Here is a 26,579-nt window from a genome sequence, read left to right on the forward strand (position 1 = left end):
CCAAAATGTGAAAAGAGAAAAAGGAACTTGGAGGAAATGGATTACGGCCATTATGCAAGGAGAGGAAAACAAAAACAAACAAAACAAAAACTATCATTAATATCCTTCAAAAAATGAAAAGCTATTGTGATATTGCATCCATAAAATAAGAATATGCTGCTATAAAGAAAATATATTCAGAGAAAAAGAGTGAGAGAGAGCTCTTGAAATGTAAAGACATGATATCAGAGATTTGTTTTTAATCTACAGAAGGTTTGGAAGATGATATTGAGAAAATCTCCCAGAGTGTACAGCACAGAAACAAAGAGATGGGAAATAAGAGAGAAAAGACAAGAAAAATTAGAAGCCTGGTCCAGGAGGCCCAATACAAAAACAATACGAGTTCCAGAAAGAATAAACAGTGAACATAAAAGGGAGGAGACCATTATAGAAGTAATTCAAGAAAATTTCCCAGAACTGGAGAGCATGAGTTTCCAAACTGAAAGCGTTCAGAACAAAGAATTAAAATAGACCTATACTAAGGCATATCATTGCGAAATCTCAGAGCAAAGGGGACAAAGAAAAAAAATCCTCCAAATTTCTAGAGAGGAAAACAAAAGGCCTATATAAAAGATGAAGGATAAAAATGGCTCTGACTTCTATAAGAGAAAGCTCGAAAGCAACAGAACAATGTCTTCAAAATTCTGGAGTAAAGTGGTTTTCAACCTAGAGTACCATGCCTAGCAATTCAAGTATGAGAGTAAGGTAAAGACATTTTTAGTTGTGAAAAAATTTACCTCCAAAGCATCCTTCCTTATGAAGCTATTGAAGGGTATGCTTTACTAAAACATGATAGTAAACCAAGAAAAAGGAAGGTCTAATGTCCAAAAATTGGAGCTCTATCACAGGAGAAAGGCCAAGGGAATCCCCAGGACAAATGACAAAGGCAGACAAATATGCACCAGGCATACAGACCAACAAGTCCAGATTTTTTTTCAGGAAGCTAAAACTGACAAAATAATCAATCTTGAGAAGAGCTTTATACACTGGCAAAGAATTTGAAGTGAATTAATGATAAAGACATTAAGAAAAACAACTAAACAAATGCGGGGGTGGTGGTGGCAATAATTAACTCCAGGGAAAACAAATATTGAATACTAAAACACATTACAAATCTTCCTTATTTGAAACAATTTGGTGCTGATTCAGGAATACACAATTATAACAGATTAAAGAATTCAGGACAAGTCCCATATACAAATGAGAATGTTAAACGTGATATGGGTGGCATTTCAAATCAGTGGGGGAAAAAATAGTTTCTCAATAAATCGTATTGGCTAGTCATTTAGGAGAAAAGAGGTAGATGTCTTTCTTACTTTATTCCCAAGTAAATCCTAGATGGATGTAAATAGATGAAATAAAGCCATAAAAGGTACTAGAAGAAAACCTAGGTAGACAGCATATAAACATTGTGAGAACTTTTAAATAAAATACAAAATCCAGTACAACAAAGAAAAATATTAATAACTTTGACTACATAAAAATGTAAAGCATTCCTTCAGGTGAAAAAAATCATTAAAAAGTCAAAAGACCAACAAAAAAAATCAGGGATAATAGTTGCAATATATATAACAGCCAGAGTCATTTTCCTTAATATATAAAGAGTATTAACAAATCAATAAGGAAAAGACCAATAATCTACTTGAAAAATGGGACCAGGGAACTTACTTACAGAAGAACATATTAATGTTTTATAAATTTTTTATAAATAAATATATTTATTTATAAAAAATATTTATTTTTTTGTAAATAAAAATATTTATTTATAAAAATATATATTTTTGTGAATAAAAAGACTTAAAGTGCTTGGTTTTGCTCATAAATAAGAACTATAAATTAAAACAAAAATGAAATATTATTTTATCTGTAAAATTAGCAAAGATTAAGAAGTGCCACAATCCTCAATGTTGTCAAGAATATGGGGAAACAAACAAACAAAAAATATGGGGATACAGTTATTCCCACATACTTTTAGTGGGAATGTCAATTAATACATTATCATAGGAGAGGAAATTGGTTGTATTTATCAAAACTTGTGGTGTACACACCATTTGGACTGGCAGTTCTTTATACTGTAGATATATTCTTATATGTTTATGAAACCATGTAAACAAGATTTGTTGTCTTAGATCCCTTCAGGAGTGACTCCTGTTGTGTAACAGGACTCAGGATAAAGAATAGACATTTAAAGAACGCATATTTTTGCATTCAACTTAGTACACCTAGCATTCCCTCTGAATCAATCTGTAATAAGCAACATTTTTAAAACTTGAGCTTATAAAAATACATTTCTACTAAAAAAAAAAAGAAAAGAAAAGAAAGAAAGAAAGAAAAAGAAAAGTCAAGGCCAGCAAGAGAAGGCCTGTGATCCTCATCAACCCATTTGCCCCTGGAGAGGTGTGCTAGGACCAAGCAGTCTACTGTATATGCAATGTGGGTTTGTGTTCCATAGGAGGGACCCCCTTGCCATGAGGGGCTCCCTTCTTTTAGGGCAAGCATGAGAACCACCTTATCAATGAAGCGCAAGCTTGGACATTGTGCCACCTGGATATGGTGCCAGCCAGAGGCTAGACATTAGAGTGAGGCGAGTAAGGCTCTCATCTCTGGTGCAAAATTTAAGAGGGCACCAAAAAACACAGTAATCAAGAGAAATTATACTTTAATAAAATATTTTAAAGTAAAAATTAACGTATAATCCAAAAGGACTTGGCATAGCACTATTACTGATCCCGTCTTCATTTAAAATTTTGATATTTTGCTCATCATGGATTTTTTTTTTTTTTTGCAATTAACATTAATTTTTAAAAGTATTATTGCATTAGGGGCTTCCCTGGTGGTGCAGTGGTTGGGAGTCTGCCTGCTAATGCAGGGGACACGGGTTAGAGCCCTGCTGGTCTGGGAGGATCCCACATGCCGCGGAGCGACTGGGCCCGTGAGCCACAACTACTGAGCCTGCGCGTCTGGAGCCCATGCTCTGCAACGGGAGAGGCCGCGATAGTGAGAGGCCCACGCACCGCGATGAAGAGTGGCCCCTGCTTGCCATAACTAGAGAAAGCCCTCGCACAGAAACTAAGATCCAACATAGCAAAGATAAATAAATTAATTAATAAACTCCTACCCCCAACATCTTCTTTAAAAAAAAAAAAAGTATTGCATCAAATGTTATTTTCCTTGATTACTGAGATTTGAGTACCCTCTTAATTTTGCATCCAAGCATCCTAGTCTCAGCCTTTTTGCCATTGTTTACTGTGTTCTCTGGGAAAGCCAACTGCCAGCACCTAGATGAGGGAGCCCGGTTTCCGGTTCCACCGGCAAGGAGTTCAGTTGTAGCCCCGCCCACTAGGAGAAGTAGAGTGGAGGTCAGCTCCAAGTGTGACTGGCTCACTGCCCAGACTACCCAGAAGAAGTGCCTTTGGACAATCCTTGCAGCACAAAGATGTTCACTGAAGCAGTAATCAAATAGAAAAGGGTTGAAAATAAATGACCATCAATAGCAACTAATTAATTTTTTAAAAGGAATTCTATGCATCTGTGAAAAAGAATAAGATATAAAAGGTGAACAAAAGCAAGGTATAGAACAATTCATATAACATGTCTCCATTTGAATTTTTAAGAATGATATATGATATTAATGATTAATAATTATCATAATTGATAACAGATAATTCAGTGCCTTCTATGTGCCAGACTCATTTAACCCCCATTAACACACTATAAGGCTGATAATATTATTACTCCCATTTTACAGTTAAGGAAACTAAGATCCAGAGAAACTTAATGCTGGTTACCTCTGCCCAGTGAGATTGAGAATCTAAGTTTTGTTTTGTGTTGCTTTGCTGTGTTTTGTTTTGGCTGTGCGGCGCTGCTTGCAGGATCTTAGTTTTCAGATCGTTTGAACTTTCTTTTTACAGTTAGGGTTGCCAGATAAAATACAGGACACCCACTTAGCACTTGAATTTTAGGGAAAAAAATTGCTTTTCAGTGTGAGTACATCCTATGCAACATTTGGGAGATACTTGCACACACACACAAAAAATCATTTTTGTTTCTCTGAAATTCAAATGTAACTGGGTGTACCATAGTTTTATTTGCTAAATCTGACAACCTACTTATAATGACCCTTCCTTTGGCAAGGGCAGCAATTCCCTTGGTCCTGCCACAGTGAAATATTAGTTCTCCAGGAGCCACATCTGATAAAGCAGGATTTCAACAGGTGGCCTAGTTAAGATATTGAAGTTACTTGATTAACTTACGACATATTAATTAGGGATGATTCAGAAACAACTGTGCCTGAAGCTCTGTCTTCCCTTGTTTTTTTTGACTGAAAAGGGATGCATTATCCACCAGGAGAAAATGCAGGGGCCCTTAAAGATACAGCTTGGCTCTATCTCTGGAGCGTAGAGGCATTCACCCGGGACCAGGCAGAGGCTTTTGTTCTTCAAGCACCTTGCCACTAAAAAGCAGCCATAGATTTTAATGGTCATGTTGGACCCTGGAGACAGACGCCCCACATTTCGGTGTTGTATCAGAATTTGTATAGGGTCTGAACCACACACTGCCTCGGAAGCCTTATAGACAGCTGTACCTGCTGCTCTTCCTCTGGGTCAGTATCATCCGTCAGTATAGGAGGTGTGCCTCCTTGGCTAATGGAGGCTAGAGCCTCTTTGGGATTCCTGAGGGAGAGGAAGGAATTGGCCTCAGGCTTCCGGTCCTGAGGATGCCGGACCCCTTTCTCCCTTTGAATGTCAGTTACCAGCTGCTTATTGAATCTAAAACAACAAATGGACATCAAGTATTTCTGCGTCCCAAGCTGTGCAGTGGGAATAGGTCATGTTCAAATAAATGCAAGCTCCATTGTTAAGGAAGAGGAACCCCAGGGATAGGAAAGCCCAGCCCCACCAACGTTCGTCGCTCTTCCCGGTGCTGCAGAGGCCAGCCCTGGGCAAGAGCGCCCCCTGCAGACACCGGCATCATTGCCGAGGAAGCGCTGTCTTCTTAGACCTGCTGCCGGATGTACGGGTGGCTCTGCCACCTCACTTTAAAATCTACACCTAGCCTGGGGGGGGGAGGGGGCTGTTTCGAGAGGAGAATGAGGGGGTCTCATCCCACTGCAAGATTAAAGGCAGTCCCATGACATGAAACTGGGCTCTAGAGACAAAAACAGGAAATTCTCTCAGGTATTCAAGTTCCTGGGCAGTGATTAATGTTTAGACCATTGGCTTGGCTGCTTGATTCAACTGACTGGCAATCCCGACAAAATTAAGCTCCTGGTTCTTCTTGTGGATGCCACCAAATCCTTGGTAAGGAATCCTGTTGGAACAAAGCCGGAGACATTCTGACAAGATGAGGGAGGCAGGCAAGTGGACACAAGAGTGATCACACAGTGATCACAGGGAAACGGATGCTGCCTTGGCAAGGGCAAGGGTCTGAAGTATTTAACAACCAATGTGCTACATTCAACAGCCCTGTGAGGTTGGCCTTCCCCTACCTACTTCTGAGCCTGGAGGTGACGTCCTGCGCATTGCTGAAAGGTAGATCATTTTCCCTGCTGCCCAGCCTATCAAGGCCAAAAGTATGTCCTCAGAAAAATTTATGCTTAACTAGGTAAAAACAGTCATTATGGAATCAACTCTTAGGGAGCTTACTTAGAAAGTTGTGCAGAAATATGACATTCCTGATACCTTATATCTGATGATGCCACCTGTGAAGGAGCCTGATAAATACAAATAAGGAGTTTTAAACTTAGCTTTGATAAAGCACAAGTGAAGGGTTGAGGCACAGTGGGAAAATAATTATGAATTGGGAAAAATAACAACATAGGAGTCTAAAATGAAAGTTTCCTCTCCCTTTTGGGTTTTACACAATATGGGCGACCAGTCTGATGATAATTCACTGAGTAATCTGGGACAGGAACTTATGATTTCACAATTCACCAGAAATATTAAAGTAAAATTAAAACTCCTTATAACCAAATGGTAGGTAAATTATAAACTTACTATCCAGGAATCAAATCAGGAAGGTGAGAAGTAGGGAGGCCCAGGAAACACTGAATATGATCATAATCACAAATTTAGTATCCCCCAAATCATCTGAAAAGTCTTTGAATTTTCCTTTTCTAGTATAGCTCCTCTGATCTTGTATCTTTTCATGATGGCTCCTGCTGGTCAAAGACCAATCCTTGGTATGTGGCATTATTCCCTCCATTGGGAAGCAGCATAACCTTACAGCATGAGGTCGCTTCTTATGCACCAGCTGTGGACAAACTGAACACATAAGAATCTCCCAAACCAGGGTGGGATGTATAATAGAGAAGAGCCACTTACTCTAATTAATAATATTCAATTTTATAGTCTTTGCAGACAGAAAGTTATATGGGTGTAAGCTCAGCTATGGAAGAATTCAACTATTGTAACCATTGGCAACAATAAGTAATGGACTGAAACAAATGCCTATAGTAACTGATGTTTACAGACCATAGATGACTGGATGTGATGTTTAAAAATATATATACACTAGTGCCCTTTTAGCAATAAAAAGTGAACACACCCATCCCTTCTAGTCTACGATGAGTTTAACTGACTCAACTTGGGAGGCTGGGAATTCTGTTCCTGCAAGTTCTGATATTGGATGCCATATTGAACTACTCCCTTGACAGTGGGAAAAGATAGTGCCACTTACCATCCAGGCAAAAGAATAAGTGTCTCCTATGAGAAATCTGGCAAGACTAAGAGGAAAGACCTAAAGATATTGACAGCAGAGGTTTCCCAGCAAAACGTCCCAGGCAGATCATCCTACAGCAAGTTTCACAATTGACACACCCTACTCATGCTTTCAGAGCATCTCATCAGATTTTTAGTCTCCCACTCTTAAAAATGAGCCAACAACCACAGATTACAGCCTCTACTATGAGAAATAGAGACCAAAAGTAACAGAAGAGAAGAAACCTGGATAAAACCGAAGCTATACAGGAGGGAAGAAACCTCCAACAACAAAACAAAACCAAGCCAAAACCATACCTATAATTGATACCCTCAGAGACACACTATTGAAACCATAAAATAAGAACAAGATGTTCTTGTAGAGATGTGGATGGACCTAGAGACTGTCATACAGACTGAAGTAAGTCAGAAAAACAAATATCGTATATTAATGCATACATGTGGAATCTACAAAAATAGTATAGACGAACTGGTTTGCAAGGCAGAAATAGAGACACAGATGTAGAGAACAAACATATGGACACCAAAGGAGGAAAGGGGTGGGGGGCGCAGGGGCGGAGGGCCAGTGGTGGGATGAAATGGGAGATTGGAATTGACATGTATACACTAATATGTATAAAATAGATAACTAATAAGAACCTGCTGTATAAAAAAATAAAATTAAATTTAAAAAAAAAACAAGATGTTCTTTAAAGGAGTCAATGAATAAAACTGAATTCCTGGAAGTGAAAAATGGGAAGAAGAAGTGAAAAATTCACTAGAAAGACTGAAGATGGGGCTTCCCTGGTGGCGCAGTGGTTGAGAGTCCGCCTGCCAATGCAGGGGACACGGGTTCGTGTCCCGGTCCGGGAAGATCCCACATGCCGCGGAGCGGCTGGGCCTGTGAGCCATGGTCGCTGAGCCTGCGCATCCGGAGCCTGCACATCTGGAGCCTGTGCTCCGCAACGGGAGAGCCCACAACAGTGAGAGGCCCGCGTACGGCAAAAAAAAAAAAAAAAAAAAGACTGAAGAGGAAATCTCCCAGAAGGAAAAGCAAAGACGCAAAGAGATGGAAATAAGAGACAAACGATAAGAGAAATAGAAGACTAGCCCAGGAATTACAGGAGGAAAGAAAAACAGGAGAGAACACTATTTTTAAAAATGAATTCTTTAAAATTTCCCAGATGGTAAGGACATGAGTTTTCATACTGAAAGGGCCCTCTTAGTGCTCAGCATTAATGAATGGAAATTGACCCACAGTGAGTCACATCGTTGTGAAATTTCAGAACCCTAGGAATAAAAAGAAGCTCCTTTGTACTTCCAGAGATAGAAAAACTGATCATAAATAAAGAATCAGAAATCAGAATGGGGACTTCCCCCGTGGCACAATGGTTAAGAATCCGCCTGCCAATGCAGGCGACACAGGTTCAATCCTGGCCCAGGAAGATCCCACATGCCACGGAGCAACTAAGCCCGTGCGCCACAACTACTGAGCCTGCACTCTAGAACCCGCGAGCCACAACTACTGAGCCCACGTGCCACAACTACTGAAGCCTGCTCACTGCAACGAAGAGTGCAGCCCCAGCTTGCTGCAACTAGAGAAAGCCCATGCACAGCAACGAAGACCCAATGCAGCCAAAAAAAAAAAGAAAAGAAATCAGAATACTTTAGATTGCTCAGTAAACATATTGAAAGATAGAAGACAACTGGGAACTGCCTTCAAAATTCTGGAGGAAAATTATTTCCAACCTAGAATTCAATACTCAGACAAACTATCAGTCAAGTTGGAGAATAAAATAAAGATAATTTCATAATTGCAAGGTCCCCAAAATGAATTTCTCATGCAATCTTTCTTTGGAAACTACTGGAATACATGGTCCAAAACGGGGGTGGAGTCAAGAATGAAGAAAATAAGAAGACATAGGATCCAGTAAACAGGAGCTTCAACACAGGAAGGATGAAGGGAACCTTAAGGATAATGGAGACGAGATTCCAAAGAGAATGTGAAAAGAGATTTCAGAATGTTGGCTGTGTACCAGACGGGGTGGATCCAGGCTTTGTGGAGCTTGAAGCTTAAACAATTTGGGGATCCTCTTCAAGAAAATAAAATACAAAATTACAAATACAAAGTTAGGTTTGAAAATGAATATGTAGAATGAGAAAATAAATCATAACAAACTATAAATTTTAAAGAGCTGACAAATACCACAAACATCACACAAATCCAGAAAAATAGAATATTATTTTCATGAGTTACCTACTTGATTCATGTCCCTAATACTTTTTACTCTATATTTTTCAGCTGCATAATTTTTCTCCCAATAATTTATTATGAAAAATTTTAAAACTTACAAGAGGGCTTCCCTGGTGGTGCAGTGGTTGAGAATCCGCCTGCCGATGCAGGGGACACGGGTTCGTGCCCCGGTCCGGGAAGATCCCACATGCCGCAGAGCGGCTAGGCCCGTGAGCCATGGCCGCTGAGCCTGCGCGTCCAGAGCCTGTGCTCCGCAATGGGAGAGGCCACAACGGTGAGAGGCCCACGTACTGCAAAAAAAAAAAAAAAATTTACAAGAACTTTAAAATACCATATACCTACCACCTAAGTTCTACATTTAACATTTTACTATACTTTATCACAAATCTGTCCATCTATCCAGTTCTCTGTCCATCAATTCATCTTATTTTTTTGATGCATATCAGACCGAACAATTTGCAGATGTCAGTACATTTCCCACCAGCTACCTCAGGATGCCTATCCTTAATAGGAGATCAATATTTTTTTTTTACAATCCTTGCCTTTTTTCCATTTGAGGTAAAATTTACATACCATGAAATGTAAAAATCTTAAGTGTACGCTGTATACTTTTTGGTCATCTCTACATATGACAATGATTTTGTGATATTTTTCTCTAGAGAGAATATGGAGATAATTCAGTCTTTTCTCCACTGTGGTTAATCAAAGTTTGTTTTTATTATCCATAGTAGAGATGTATGAAATAAGCAACTTTTACATATACATAGTACTGTTTGTAATAGTGCTACAGGCTTAAGCAGAATTCTGATAAATTCTATTTATGTGTTTCCCACCAAAGAAGAAAAACTGTACAGTGCAATTATAATTGTATGTGTTGCACTAATCAGTATCTTCCTGATAGGAGAAAACTAAATTGCTGGAAACTGAATCCGTCACTTATAATCTCCTACATCTGGTGAATGGAAAAAACTGTTCTACTGACTAGTTTCTGGCTCCTTACATTCAGATCTTGTTTTTCTGCCCCTACACACCTATTTCTGCTGTCCGGCACCATAGGACATGTTCATATCTTGCTATAACCTCTGACCCTGCACTTTCATGTTACAACCCAGGGTGAGTTAGCGCAGTAGAAGGTAGGAATATTCCTATAGCAATTCCTACTGGGATGACTGACAATAACTTAACTTTATACAGATGTGACTTCAAACTACATAAATAAATCCAACTCAATCCAAGTTAAATGGATTTCCAACTTACTTCCCCTTGGTTGGATTCCAAAACTGCAATGTGAGAGAAATTGTGACAGAGGGAAAGCTGGATAGGAAAGAGACAATGTATTTAACCAAAGTTAAAATATCTTGCTTTGCAAATTATACAGAACTCATCATGTGGACACATTGCTAAGGCAAATGAAAGATCTTGAAGCTTAAGCTTCATAGTGTCATGGGAAATCCACTGCTGGCTCTAGGCTGACAGGGCAGCCAGTCCATTTAGGAGGAGGTCAGAAAACTCCAGCAGAGATTTCTACAAGATAAAATTTATAGACAACTGGATGTGACTCAGTATAATGAGAGACTTAGACAATTGGTGGAGAATTAGGGCTTGAACATTCTGGTGTGCTCAGAGAAAATGATGAAAATGAAAAATAAGATAATTATTAACTCAATGGATAATAAAAAGTTGTTCAGGAAAAGAAAAGTCATCAAACTTTACTGGATGGCTCAGCTATAAATAATTTTTATCAGCCTAATAATGTAAGCTCTGAAAGTTTGCCTATCTAAATTACAATATAACTTCATTAGGAGGGTGGAGGAATATGAAGGGTATAGGTACATGGTGCAGGCAGGGGATGAAGGAGAGTGAAATCCTCATCTTTCCTAACAGGAAGTGCATAAATGATGCCTAAAATGGAAAAAAAAAAATCAAGAAGCAGTACAAGGGGGACTTCCCTGGCGGTCCAGTGGTTAAGACTTTGCCTTCCAATGCAGGGGGTGTGCGTTCGATACCTGGCCGGGGAGCTAAGATCCCACATGCCTCGTGGCCAAAAAACCAAAACATAAAATAGAAGCAATATTGCAACAAATAAAGACTTTAAAAATGGTTCACATTAAAAAAAAATCTTTAAAACAAACAAAACAACAAAAAAGAAGCAATACAAGGAAGCTATTTTGAGATGTGGAAGCAGTTAAAATAATTCAGTGTTTGCCTCTGAGAAGGCAGAAGTTGGGGGAAAGGGACTAGGGACTGCTCTGCTTTCTTTTCCTTTATCTTTTCTTTCTTTTTTTTTTTTTTTAATAAACTTTGTAGAACTATATAACTGTTGAAATTTGCACATAAATAATTTTGACAAAAATTAAAAATTAAAATACACTCATATCCTGTAATCTAGGGATTCTAGCTCTAAAATTTTATCTAACTCACAGACATACACATGTGCATAATTACATTTTTACCAGGTCGTTTATTGCCTATGGTCTATGAGAACAAAAGATTGGAAATGATTTAAACATCATCAATAAGGGATTGTTAAATAAATGAAACATCTCCATTGGAATAGTAGGTAGCTTATTTAAAAATGAGGGAACTCTATGTATCCTGATATGGAGGAATCTCCTAAACGAAAAGGCGAATGCAGAAAATTTGCATACATGCTACCACTGGTATAAAAACAAAAATAAACACACTTGTAATGTACAGAAACTCTCGAGAAGGACACACAAGGAATGGAAACAGTAGTTGTCTCCAGGAGAGGGAACTTAATGGCTAATGGAAGGGATAGGAAAGTGCCTTACTTTTCCTAACTATACCCTTCTGTACTTTTAAAACTGCAGACCATGTGACATTATCTATTAAAAAAGTAAAATTTAAATTAAAAAACTTTAATACAAAATGGAAAAACACAGAATTAATTAAATGAACCCAAAGACAAGGCAAATGGATATTTGCTAATTAGTAACTGTATCAGTCAGGGTTCTCCCGAGGAACAGAACCAATAGGTACATATCTCCACCACCAAGCTTGATGTCAGTAACAGCCACAGGAAGAGATAGCCTCCAATTCACTTCCAACTTCTAAAGCTCACCAGAGCACATATAATTGATGAAATTTAATTTGTTTCCTGGACTCTAGTTGCAAAGGAGGGTGGGCAGTATGTTTAGCTTACCACACTCTATAGTGAATGAAAACATATCAGGAGATGACATTGTCTGGGGAAGCCAATCCACAGCATTTGCCGCAGTAACTAAACTTGTGAAGGTGGTTTCTGAGACTCTGATATAATAGTACCATACTTGGCAGCCTTCAGCCCTGGTCCCTTTTGGGCTCAGTGTCATTAGTTTTCTAATGCCTTTGCAAAGCCAGAAAGGCACCAGATCTTTTCTTTCATTTTGCCTCCCATAATGACCAAGTACAATAATTTACATGCCTTAAAGAATATATTGCACCTGTCAACGAAAAAAATAATTATTCCTGACACTTGTTAAAGATGGTAAGGAAGACTTTATTCAAAAGGGGCTACTACAATGGGGTTTTGCAGTTGAGGATAGAAAACGAGCTCAACTCTGAAAACAACAAGGACAAACAGATATTTATAGCCAAGGAGCAGAGTGGGGTCAATGAGTGGAAAATTACTAAGAGGACATCAGGGCTAGGGAGATTCTTGCTAGACCAGCTCAACAGGATTCTTGCTGAAGGCAGGCCAGGGCGATAAGACAGCAAGGATAGGGGATGAGGAATTTGATCGAATATCAACGTGATCAGACCAAGGGTAGGAGTTTCTTGCTAAACTGACTCAGCAGGATTCTTGCTAAAACTGGAAGAAGCAGGCTAAGGACAGAGCCCAATTCGGAGCCAAAAAGAGGATTCAGAGGAACCTGACGAGACATTGGTCAGGGAGAGAGTCTTTGTCACACTGCTCAGTACCCAATGGACAGAAATAATTGGGGAGGGGATAGAATGTGCTAGTTGGACAACTCTGCCTCAGAACATGCCATGTGACAATCCTTCCCACATCTAGAAGAAAGATGGCCTTGACAAGCTGACTTTAAGAAGGAGAAAACCACACTTGGAGGAGATCATTTATATCAGTGACAACAGATACAGAAAATATGAAATATTCTTCAAAATCTTTGCCTATATAATGTATTCATTTGTTTACTTTTTTTCATTGCCTGAGGACTTTTTAGAGACCAGCTGCTTTATAACTTTCCTATTAAAGATTAGAGGAAATCTACTCTTAACCCCCAAAGAGAAAAAAAATGTTGCAATTTACTGTCATCACGGTCAATTATCTCAGTATGAAAGAGGGAGGTGGATAACCTTGTCTCCCAGAAAAGCAGAGCAGGTATCCACAGACTTAACCGTAGATGGACCTACCTTGGTGTGACTCTCCTGAGATGGGAAGATCTCAGCTCAGTGTTTTGAAACAATTCAAGAACAAAAGTTCTCAACCTTTTACCCATGGCCTTTAAGAAGGGTCAATTAATTATTTTAGGATCTGTCAAGGAAAAGGGAGACTGGATTTTGACATACTATACTTGAGCTTGGTTAAATATTAAAAATAATAATAAATTAATTTCCCTAGAAGTAGGTCCATGGGGGAGCAAAATGGCATGGAAAAAATATGAGCCTTGGAGACCTTGGAACTCAGGAGAGACGTGAGTTCAAACGCCAGCTCTGCTACTAATCGAACTATGTATCCTGAAATGATTAGATATTTCTGCGTATAAAACCACCTCAAAATTCAGTGGCTTAAAACCACAATCATTTAGTTCACAATTCTGCAGGTCAGTTAATTTAGGCCAGTTCTACTGGTCTCCCGGGAGTCCCTCAGGTGCCTGCAGGTACCCACAGGTCAGCTAGGTGGCTCTGCTTCCAGGAGTTGGCTGGCTGTTAACCTGTGTACTGCTGCTTTCCTTCCTGTGCTCTTATTCTCCAGCAGGTCAGTCCAAATATGTTCTCACAGAGAAAGCAGAGGTCCAAGAGAGAGGGTGGAAGTGTGCAAGACCACATCTAGGGACCTAGGCTTGGAATTGGTATACTGTCACTTTCACCACATTCTGTTCTCTAAAGCAAGTCACAAAGCCAGCCCAGGTTCAAAGGTTGGGAAAATACGCCACTCAAAGACTGGCAGAGTCACACAGCCAAGGCAGTGAGTACAGAAAGGCCATTAATTAGGGCTGTAAAACTGAATCAATACCACAGTGACTTTGGGCAAGTTATCTTATCTTCATGAGCCTCAGTTTCATCACATCTTAACTGAAAATAATAACATGTATCTGAAAGGTTGTTTTTTTAATTTTATGTTATTTTTGGCTGCATTGGGTCTTCGTTGCAGTGAGCAGGGGCTATTCGTCATTGCAGTGCATGGGCTTCTCATTTTGGTGGTTTCTCTTGTTGCAGAGCACAGGCTCTAGGAGCCTGGGTTTCAGTAGTTGCAGCACAGGGGCTCAGTAGTTGCGGTGCATGGGCCCAGTAGTTGCAGCACACGGGCTCTAGGGCATGTGGGCTTCAGTAGTTGTGGTGCGCGGGCTTGGTATTTGTGGCTCATGGGCTCTAGAGCGCAGGCTCAGTAGTTGTGGTACACGGGCTTAGTTGCTCAGTGGCATTGGGGACCTTCCCAGACCAGGGATCGAACCCATGTCCCCTGAATTGGCAGGCGGATCCTTAACCACCGCGCCACCAGGGAAGTCCCTGAAACGTTTTTAGTAAAGAATAGGAATAGGGCTTCCCTGGTGGCGCAGTGGTTGAGAATCCGCCTGCCAGTGCAGGGAACACAGGTTCGAGCCCTGGTCTGGGAAAATCCCACATGTCACGGAGCAACTAAGCCCGTGCACCACAACTGCTGAGCCTGCGCTCTAGAGCCCACGAGCCACAACTACTGAGGCCTGCGCACCTAGAGCCTGTGCTCTGCAACAAGAGAAGCCACCGTAATGAGAAGCCTGCGCACCGCAGCAAAGAGTAGCCCCTGCTCACTGCAACTAGAGAAAAGCCCACGCGCAGCAACTAAGACCCAACGCAGCCAAAAATAAATAAATTTATTTAAAAAAAAAGAATAGAAATAATATAACAGTTACTATTACTAGTGAGCATAGCATTTATCAGTTTATCCGAAAACTTTTTGCCATAAAGCCATAGCTTTCTTATTGTTCTTGATTTATTCCAAGTCTGTTTCAGCTTCAGGGCCTTTGCACTTGCTCTTTCCTTTGTTTTCAATGCTCTTGTCCCAGATTTTCACATGACTACCTCTTTCTTTTCACTCAGGGCTCAGCACAATTTTCCCTTCCTCAGATATGCCTCCCTGACCAACCTATCTAATAAAATAAATAAAAAATAAATAAAATTTTTTTAAAGTTCTATTTATTGATTGATTTTTGGCTGCATCGGGTCTTTGTTGCTGTGCGTGGGCTTTCTCTAGTTAAGGTGAGTGGGGGCTACTCCTCGTTGTGGTGTGAGGGCTTCTCATTGCAGTGGCTTCTCTTGTTGTGGAGCATGGGCTCTAGGCACCCGGGCTTCAGTAGCTGCAGCACGCGGGCCCAGTAGCTGTGGCTTGCGGGCTCTAGAGTGCAGGCTCAGTAGTTGTAGCACACCGGCTTAGTTGCTCTGCAGCATGTGGGATCGTCCCAGACCATGGATCAAAACCGTGTCCCCTGCATTGGCAGGCAGATCCTTAAACACTGAGCCACCAGGGAAGTCCCTAACTTCTTGTACACAGACTTTCAAACAATATTCTTCTTCTTAGCATCATCCTCACCCACTTTCGGAGTAACATGGTGCTTCATTTTTCTAAGTTTTTCAGAGTTCTGGATATGAATTAGCTTGAGTCTGTGTTGCTCTACTGCTGTCTTAGGTTTCAGCATTCACTGATTGCTAAGTCAGTTACTTCCCATCCATGGGCTTTCTATCTTCCAAAAGTTTGGTGCTATCATCTCCATACCTAGTCTACCTTTCTTTTTTTTCACCTTTTACTGTCATGAGGTATTCAATGTGCCATGTCTAACTGAAAGCTCGAGATTAGGGTTTAATGCCCACATGGGAACAGAAGATAAGACTTTGGACCCAAGAAACATGAATTGAAACTGAGATCCCCACATAAAGCCAGAGTTTTCAAAGGAATGGAATATCAGTGAAAGGATAGACTAGGAAAAAACTCATTGACTGACAGAGGAAAATGACAAAGAAGCTTTTAAACTGGACTCTGAGTAGGAAAAATAACTCTCCCTTAGGAATTTATAAACAGGAACAATACCACACGATTGAATTAATACTATTAGGGAATCACCAAGCCAAGAAACTGACGTAAAAATTGGTCCTGGGTATATGATACTCCTAGTGTGCCTGGTCCTGAGTATAGGATATTCCTAGAATACCTGGCCTTGTAGAAGCAAAGGGAAAACTTTTTTGAACATACATGCTCTTAACACAGGCCTCTTAAGATTCCCACAGCTAATGTTAAGTGAAAAGGATCTCAAATTTGATAATCACAAAGCACAAAGGAACAATCAATTAAATGAGGATCCACACAGACACAGAAAGTAAGATTCAATTCGCAAGGTCTTTATAAATACAACAATCTACTGAACACTACTGAATAAGCATTTTCTTAAGTATTAAAGATATAAAAGAAAGATTCAGGGCTTCCCTGGTGGCGCAGTGGTTGAGAGTCCGCCTGCCGATGCAGGGGACACGGGTTCGTGCCCCGGTCCGGGAAGATCCCACATGCCGCGGAGCGGCTGGGCCCGTGAGCCATGGCCGCTGAGCCTGCGCTCCGGAGCCTGTGCTCCGCAACAGGAGAGGCCACAACAGTGAGAGGCCCGCGTACAGCAAAAAAAAAAAAAAAAAAAAAAGAAAGATTCAGAACCATAAATAAATAATAAGATATTATGAAAGAACAGGAATCTTTGAAAATGAATTAAATATAATTTCTAGAAATGAGAAATGAAGTCACTGAAAATAAAAATTCAGTAGATAGTTAATATCAGATTAGACACAGTTGAAGAGAGAATTTGTATGCTAGAAGATAAAACTAGAATGCAAAACAGTTAAAAGTATGGGAAAATGAAAAAGAGATTGAAAGTCATGGAAAATATAAAAGGAAGTCAAACAGAATTCCACAAAGAGGGCTTCCCTGGTGGCTCAGTGGTTAAGAATCTGCCTGCCAATGCAAGGGACACAGGTTCAAGCCCTGGCCTGGGAAGACCCCACATGCCACAGAGCAACTAAGCCCGTGCGCCACAACTACTGAGACTGAGCTCTACAGCCCGCGAGCCACAACTACTGAGCCCACATGCCACAACTACTGAAGCCCGTGTGCTTAGAGCCTGTGCTCCGCAACAAGAGAAGCCACTGCAATGAGAAGCCCACGCACTGCAACAAAGAGTAGCCCTCGCTCACCACAAGTAGAGAAACCTGCGCACAGCAATGAAGGCCCAATAGAGCAAAAAATAAAAAAGAAAATAAAATAAATAAATTTAAAAAAAGAAAAGAATTCCACAAAGAGGAAATAGAGAGAATGCAAGGAAGGTAATATTTTAAGAAATAATGGCTTTGGAGAGTTACTTGACCATATACCTTAGTCCACAAAGTTAATGTCATCAAATACCAAAGATCTATATCATATAGACCGTGTTCTCTGCCCACAGTACAATACAATGAGAAATCAATAACAAAAGATAACAATGCCAGAGGTGGCCAAGATTGCAAAGAAGGAAAACCCTAAGCTTACCTCCTCCCACGGGCACACCGAAATTACAAATTCCAGAACTATGATAAAATTAAGCAAATATTGATGAAAAAGTTTGGAAGACTAACAGAAAAGATCTTCTTCAACTAAAGATATAAAGAAGGAACCACAGCAAGACAGGTAGGAGGGGTGGAGACGTGATATAGTCAACACCCATACCCCTGGGTGGGTGACCTACAAACAGGAAGATAACTACACTTGCAGAGGTTCTCCTCAAGGAGCAAGAGGTCGAAGCCCCACATCGCTCCCCAGCTCAGGGGTCCTGCATCAGCAAGACGAGCTCCTAGAATGTTTGGCTTTGAAGGCTAGCAGCACTTACTTTTGGGAGAACCAGAGGTCTGTGGGAAATAGAGACTCCAATCCTAAAGGGTGTGCACAAAATCTCACATGCTCTGGGACCCAAGGAAAAAGCAATAATTTGAAAGAAGCCTGGGTCAGACCCACCTGCTGATCTTGGAGCGTCTCCTGGAGAGGCAGGAGGCAACTGGAGCTCACCCTGGAGACACAGACACTGGTGGTAGCCATTTTGGGGAGCTCATTCTACGAGGACACTGGGGCTGGCAAGGGCCATTTTGGAATCCTCCCTCTAGCTTATTAGAGCTAGGACCTGGCCCCTCCCACCAGCCTGCTGGGACCAGTACTGGGACACCTCAGGGTGAGAAACTAGCTGGGGGATGGGGAACACAGCCCCACCAACTAGCAAGCTGATACTAGACCCAGAACCCTCTTCCCTGCAACCAACCAGCCTGGAACCCAGCTCCACACATCAGTGTGCCAGCACTAGCCCTGGGACCCACGGGGTTCCACAGTCAGCTGCCTCATGACCCAGCCCCACCCACCAGCAGCTGGCAGCCTCCACACAATGCAGGGCCTCGCAAACAACCAGACAGGGGGACAGCCACACCTATCAGACCACCCACAGTAATCAGCCTGCCACAACAGGAGGACCCATGCAGCCCACATAGGGGGTACTTCTAAGGCATATAGCTCTAGTGACCAAAGGGGAGTGCACTGCTGGGATACATAGGATGCCTCCTAAAAAAGGCCACCTGTCCAAGGTCAGGAAACACAAGCACTTACCAAATATACTGAAATCAAAACAGCAAATTAGGCAAAAATGAGACAACAGAGGAATATGTCTCAAACAAAGTACAAGATAAAACCCCAGAAGAAGAACAAAGTAAAGTGGAAATAGGCAATCTACTCAATAAAGAATTCAATGTAATCATAAAGATGTTCAAAGAACTCAGGAGAAAACTGGATGAAGAGAATGAGTAGTTGGAAGTTTTTCACAAAGAATTAGAAAATATAAAGAAGAACCAGAGATGAAGAATATCGTAACTGAAATGAAAAATACACTAGAAGGAATCAACAGTAGATTAGATGATACGGAGGAACAGATTAGTGAGCTGGATGGCAGAGTAGTGGAAATCACTGAAGATGAACAACAACAATAAAAAGAATAAAAAGAAATGAGGACAGTTTAAGAGGCCTCTGGGACAACATCAAACATACTAACATTTGCATTATAGTGGTCCCAGAATGAAAAGAAAGAGAGAAAGGGGCAGAGAACATATCTGAAGACATAGTAGCTGAAAACTTCCCTAACCTGGGAATGGAAACAGATATCCAGGTTCAGGATTCACAGACAGTCTCAAAGGCTATTATCAGCTGATGTTTCAGCAGAAACTCTGCAGGCCAAAAGGGAGTGACATGATATACTTTAAATGATTAAAGAGGAAAACCTAAAACCAATAACATTCTACCCAATAAGACTTTCATTCAGATTTGATGGAGAGATCAAAAGTTTTACAGATAAGCAAAAGCTACGAGTTCAGCACCACCAAACTGTTTTTCTGAGAAATGTTAAACGGACTTCTTAAAGTGGAAAAGAAAAGGCTACAACCAGAAATATGAAAATTAAAAAAGGAAAAATCTCATTAGTAAAGGCAAATATACAGTAAAGATATTAAATCAACTATGTATAAAGCTAGTAGGAACGTTAAAAGACAAAAGTAGTAAAATCAGCCATATCCATACTAAATAGTTAAGGGATACACAAAACAAAAAGATGTAGAATATGATGTCAAAAACAGTAAACGTGGGTGGGGGACAGTAAAAATGCAGGGTTCTTAAAATGCATTTGAACTTTAGAGATCAACAACTTAAAATAATCACATATATATAGATTTCTGTATGTAAAACTCATGGTAACTGCCAACCAAACATAACACTAAAGATAGTCATCAAATCACAAGGGAAGAGAGCAAAAGAAGAGGAAAGGAACAACAACAAAAAAGAACTACAAAACAACCCCAAAACAAGTACATACCTATAAGTAATTAAATGTAAATGGACTATGTTCCAACCAAAAGACACAAAGTGGCTGAATGGATACGAAAACAAGACCCATCTATATGCTGCTGACAAGACACTACTTCAGATCTAAAGATGCACAGATTGAAAGTGTGAAAATAGAAAAAGTTATTCCATGCAAATGGAAATCAAAAGAAAGCTGGGGTAGCAATGCTTATATCAGACAAAATAGACTTTAAAACAAAGATTGTTACAAGAGACCAAGAAGGACATTATTGGGGCTTCCCTGGTGGTGCAGTGGTTGAGAGTCCGCCTGCCAATGCAGGGGACACGGGTTCGTGCCCCAGTCAGGAGGATCCCACATGCCGCAGAGCGGCTGGGCCTGTGACCCATGGCCACTGAGCCTGTGCATCCGGAGCCTGTGCTCCACAATGGGAGAGGCCACAACAGTGAGAGGCCCGCATACCGCAAAAAAAAAAAAAAAAAAAAAGGACATTATTATACATACATAATGATCAAGGGATCAATCCAAGAAAAAGATATAACAATTATAAATATATATGCACCCAACATAGGAGCACATAAAGCAAATATTAATAGACATAAAGGAAATTGATAATAACACAATAATACTAGGGGACTTTAACACCGCACTTACATCAATGGACAGATCATCCAGAAAGAAAATCCATAAGGAAACACTGACCTTAAATGACACATTAAACCAAACAGACTTCACTGATATATATATAGAGCACTCCATCTGAAAGCAGCAGAATACACATTCTTTTCAAGAGCACATGGAATATTCTCCAGGATAGATCACGTGGTAGTCCACAAAACAAGCCTCTGTAGATTTAAGAAAACTGAAATCATATCAAGCATCTTTTCTCACCACAACGTTATGAGACTAGAAATCAACTGCCAGAAAAAAACTGCAAAAAACACAAACACATGGAGGCTAAAAATTATGTTACTAAACAACTAATGGATCACTGAAGAAATCAAAGAGGAAATTTAAAAATACTTAGAGACAAATAAAAATGAAAACATAACAATCAAAAACCTATGTGACACAGCACAAGCAGTTCTAAGAAGGAAGTGTATAGCGATACAAGCTTACCTCAGGAAACAAGACAAATCTCAAATAAGCAACCTAACCTTACACCTGAAGGAACGATAGAAAGAAGAACAAACAAAACCCAAAGTTAGCAGAAGGAAGGAAATCATAAAGATCAGAGCAGAAATAAATGAAATAGAGACTAAAAAAGCCCAATAGAAAAGATCAACGAAACTAAATACTGGTTCTTTGAAAAGGTAACCAAAATTGATAAATCTTTAGCCAGACTCATCAAAAGAAAAAGCAAGAGGGACCAAATCAATAAAATCTGAAATGAAAAAGGAGAAATTAAATGACCACCACAAAGAGATATGGGAACATATGTATATGTATAACTGATTCACTTTGTTATAAAGCAGAAACTAACACACCATTGTAAAGCAATTATACTCCAATAAGGATGTAAAATATATGAAAACAAATGAACACCACAGAAATATAAAGTATCATGAGAGACTACCATGAAAAGCTATATGCCAATAAGATGGACAACCTAGAAGAAACGGACAAATTCCTAGAAATGTACAATCTCCCAAGACTGAACCAGGAAGAAATAGAAAATATGAACAGTAATGAAACTGAATGTAATAAAAAAAAACTCCCAACAAAAAGAATTTGAAAAAGACTAGATACACATATATGTGTAAATGAATCACTCTGTTGTATACCTGAAACTAAAACAACATTGTTAATCAACTATACTCCAATATAAAATAAAAATTAAAAAAAAAAATCTCCCAACAAACAAAGGTCCAGGACTAGACGGCTTTACAGGTGAATTATGCCAAACATTCAGAGAAGAGTTAGCACCTATCTTTCTCAAACTATTCCACAAAACTGCAGAGGAAGGAGGGCTTCCAAACTCATTCTATGAAGCCAGCATCACCCTGATACCAAAACCAGACAAAGATAACACAACAAAAAGAAAATTACATGGGCTTCCCTGGTGGCATAGTGGTTAGGAACCCACCTGCCAATGCAGGGGACATGGGTTCAATCCTTGGTCCAGGAAGATCCCATATATCACGGAGCAACTAAGGCCATGCGCCACAGCTACTAAGCCTGCGCTCTGAAGCCCACGCACCTAGAGCCCATGCTCCACAACAAGGGAAGTCACTGCAATGAGAAGCCCACGCACTGCAGCGAGGAGTAGCCCCTACTCGCCGCAACTAGAGCAGCAACGAAGACCCAATGCAGCCAAAAATAAATAAATTTAAAAAAATACTCAACAAAATTTTAGCAAACCAAATTCAACAATACATTAAAAGGACCATGATCAAGTGGTATTTATCCCAGGGATGCAAGGGTGGTTCAATACCTGCAAATCAGTGTGATACATCACATTAACAAACTGAAGACTAAAAACCATATGATCATGTCAATAGATGCAGAGGAACCTTTGTCAAAATTCAACATCCATTTATGATTAAAATTATCCAGAAAATGGGTATATAGGGAACATACCTCAATGTAACAAAGGCCATATATGATAAGCCCATAACTAACATCATACTCAATGGTGAAAAGCTGAAGGAATTTCCTCTAAGATCAGGAACAAGACAAGGATGTCAACTATCGCCACTTTTATTCAACATAGTATTGGAAGTCCTAGCCACAGCAATCAGACAAGAAAAAGAAACAAAAGGAATCCAAACTGGAAAGGAAGAAGTAAAACTGTCACTGTTTGCAGATGACATGATACTATATGTAGAAAATCCCAAAGATACCACAAAAAACTACCAGAACTTATCAATGAATTCAGTAAAGTTGCAGGATACAAAATTAATATACAGAAATCTGTTGCATATCTATACACTAGCAGTGAACTATCAGAAAGAGAAATTAAGAAAACAATCCCAGCTATAATCCTGTCAAAAAGAATAAAATATCTAGGAATAAATCTAACTAAGGAGGTAAAAGACCTGTCCTTGGGAAACTATAAGACACTGACGAGAGAAATTGAAGATGACACAGACGGAAAGATACCCTGTGTTCATGGATTGAAAGAATTAATTTTGTTAAAATGACCATACTACCCAAGGCAATCAACAGATTCAATACAATCCCTATCAAAATACCAATGACATTGTTCACAGAACTAGAATACATAATTCTAAAATTTGTATGTAAACACAGAAGACTCCACATAGACAAAACAATCTTGAGAAAGAAGAACAAAGCTGGAGTTATCATGCTCCCTGATTTCAAACTAAACTATCAAACCATTGTGGTACTGACACAAAAACAGACACACAGATCAATGGAACAGAAAAGATAGCCCAGAAATGAACCCACATTATATGGGCAATTAATCTATGACAAGGAAGGCAAGAATATACAATAGGGAAAAGACAACCTCTTCAGTAAATGGTGTTGGGAAAACTGGACAGCTACATGCAAAAGAACCAAACTGGACTACCCTCTCACATCATGCACAAAAATAAACTGAGAATGGATTAAAGACTTAAATGTAAGACCTGAAACCATAAAACTTCTAGAAGAAAGCATAGGCAGTAAGTTCCTTGACATTGATCTTAGTAATATTTTTTTGGATATGTCTCCTCAGGCAAGAGAAACAAAAGCAAAAATAAACAAATCGGACTACCTCAAACTAAAAATCTTTTGCTCAGCAGAGGAAACTATCAACGAAGTGAAAAGGCCACTTACTGAATGGGAGAAGACATTTGCGAACAGTATATCTGATGAGGGGTTAAAATCTAAAATATAATATACAAAGAACTTATGCAGCTCAACATCTGAAAAACAAACAACCTGATTAAAAAATGGGCAGAGAATCTCAACAGACATTTTTCCAAAGAAGACAAATAGATGGCCAACAGGGACATGAAAAGATGTTCAGCATCACTAACCATCAGGGAAATGCAAATCAAAACCACAATGAGTGGGGCTTCCCTGGCGGCGCAGTGGTTGAGAATCCGCCTGCCAGTGCGGGGACATGGGTTTGAGCCCTGGTCCGGGAAGATTCCACATGTCGTGGAGCAACTAAGCTCGTGCACCACAACTACTGAGCCTCTAGAACCCGTGAGCCACAACTACTGAAGCCTGTGCACCTAGAGCCCATGCTCTGCAACAAGAGAAGCCACCACAATGAGAAGCCTGCTCACCATGACAAAGAAGAGCCCTTGCTTGCCGCAACTAGAGGAAGCCCGTGTGCAGCAAAGAAGACCCAGTGCAGTCAAAAATAAAATTAAAAACAAAAACACAATGAGATAACACCTCTCACCTGTCAGAATGTCTATTATCAAAAAGACAATAAATAACAGGAGGTGGAGAAAAGGGAACTCTCATGCACTGTTGGTGGGAAGGTAAATTGGTGCCGTCACTATGGAAAACAGTATGGAGATTCCTCAAAAAATTAAAAATAGAACTACCATATGATCCAGAAATTCCACTCCTCTGTATTTATCTGAAGAAAATGAAAACAATAATTAGAAAATATATATGCCCTCCTATGTTCATTGCAGCATTATTTACAATATCCAAGATATGGAAGCAACCTAAGCACCTATCGATAACGGATCAAGAAGATGTGGTACACATATACAATGGAATATTACTCAGCCACAAAAAAGAATGGAATCTTGCCATTTGTGAAAACATGGGTGGTCCTAGAGGGTTTTATGCTATGAAAAATATGTCAGACAGAATAAAATAAATACTGCATGATTTCACTTATATGTGCATCTAAAAAGCAAAACAAATGAACAAATATAACAAAACAGAAACAGTGCTATAGGTACAGAGAAAAAACAGGTGGTTGCCATAGGGGAGCAGGTGGGAGGAGGAAAGAAAAAAGTGAGGGAGATTAAGAGGTATAACCTTCCAGTTGCAAAATAAATGAGTCATGTATATGAAAAAGAAAAGAAAAGAAAAGATCACAATGCCATACACATATGAAAATTTAAGAACATACTAAAGAATGATAATGAAAACACTATATACCCAAATTTGTGTAATGTAATTAAAGCATTATATAATGGAAATGTACTGCGTTAATAAATCTGTGATTCTTGAAGTTGGTCCCCAGGCCCACAGAATGACCAGGAACTTGACAGAAATGCAATTTCCAGTCTCCACCCAAAATCTATTGAATCAGAAATTCTGAGAGTGGGGTCCAGAAACCTGTATTTTATCAAGACCTCGAGGTAATTCTGATACATGCTCAAGTTTGAAAACCACTGCCTTACATGTACATACTGAAAAAAAAGAGAATGGTTAATAGCAAACATCCAACTCAAGAATTTCGAAAAAAGGACACTAAAATCAATCCAAAAAGAATAAAAAATAATAAAAATTTCTTTACAATGTATTTTAATGGCTTTAATTCTATATTAGGACTCTTAAAGAGGCATTATCTTTGCTTCTGGGTTGTAACAACCCCAGTTTTCCTCCAGGTTGACTCTGACTAGGGAGTGCATCAGTGCAAGGAAGTTGGGCAAAGAAGAAAGTAACATATAGTAGAACATTTCAAGATCTCTCATTCTAGATATCTATGCAGATAGATGCATACTTTTTTTTCTGGATAGAATCATAAGAAAGTATTAAAAAGGCTTTTCTTTGGGGAGAGGGACTTGGGGTAAGAGGCATAGTTTTAATTTTTTTCCTTTAAAAATACTGAATATTTCCATTGAGCTTGAAGTTCTAATCTTATACATATATTAGTTTTTTTTTTTTTAAGTGATGACAAGGCTTATTTGGACTGTGGGATGATGGGTAATTTTTATTTCCTTAAAAAAAAAAAACTTGGTTAATATTATAATTTTGTTAACAGTAACAACAAAAACATGTCCCAAACCTGGATTGGTTCAGAATTTTTTTTGCCTAATGTAATTCACAATTTCTTTGTGGGAATAAATCAGCATGCCTAATAAAATGTTAAGCAATTTTCTGATAACTCTAAAGGAATTGGAGACTTGTTCTAAGAAATCCACTCACCCAACTATCAGTCAAGAGCCTAATTACCTCTACCCAAACGTAATTTTCTTTTGTATCTAATCTAACAATGATTATTTATTTCTATAAAATGTCCCTATCAAGAGTGAACCTTTGAATTGGCTTGGTAGACTCCTTCTCCTCTGCAGCAAGATTTGTTATAAATTTTAATAAACGGTCATATCTAAATCACTTGGAAACGTTTCCTTTAACACCATTTTAACATGTTTTAAAACCTTTAAAAACCTGAGAAATGTACACCTCGGTTACCAGTCTAAAGAATGAGGGGTTGATGGATGACAGGGCCTTAGAACAATAGGGATAGAACGTAATTCGTTCATTCGACAAGTATTTGAGTTCGTACATATGCCAGGCTTTGAAAAGTACTCGAGTTCTGCCACGTGCCAGGCACTGTTCTAAGCTCTGGGGGATACAAAAATGAACAAAGGGTGTTAAGGG

At 39.5% G+C, this 26,579-nt stretch overlaps 1 protein-coding gene across 1 annotated transcript in view; it reads right to left on the reverse strand.

Moving 5' to 3' along the window:
* TRERF1 (transcriptional regulating factor 1) overlaps window positions 1–9,303 on the reverse strand; it is a 280,637-nt gene extending 271,334 nt beyond the window's left edge. The window contains exon 1 of the mRNA XM_049716100.1: window positions 9,090–9,303. The gene's annotated coding sequence lies outside the window, so the exon portion shown is untranslated. The remainder of the gene's footprint in view (window positions 1–9,089) is intronic.
* Window positions 9,304–26,579: the final 17,276 nt, after the last annotated feature.

This window comes from Orcinus orca, chromosome 10, assembly GCF_937001465.1.
Source record: "Orcinus orca chromosome 10, mOrcOrc1.1, whole genome shotgun sequence".
Lineage (NCBI taxonomy): Eukaryota > Metazoa > Chordata > Mammalia > Artiodactyla > Delphinidae > Orcinus > Orcinus orca.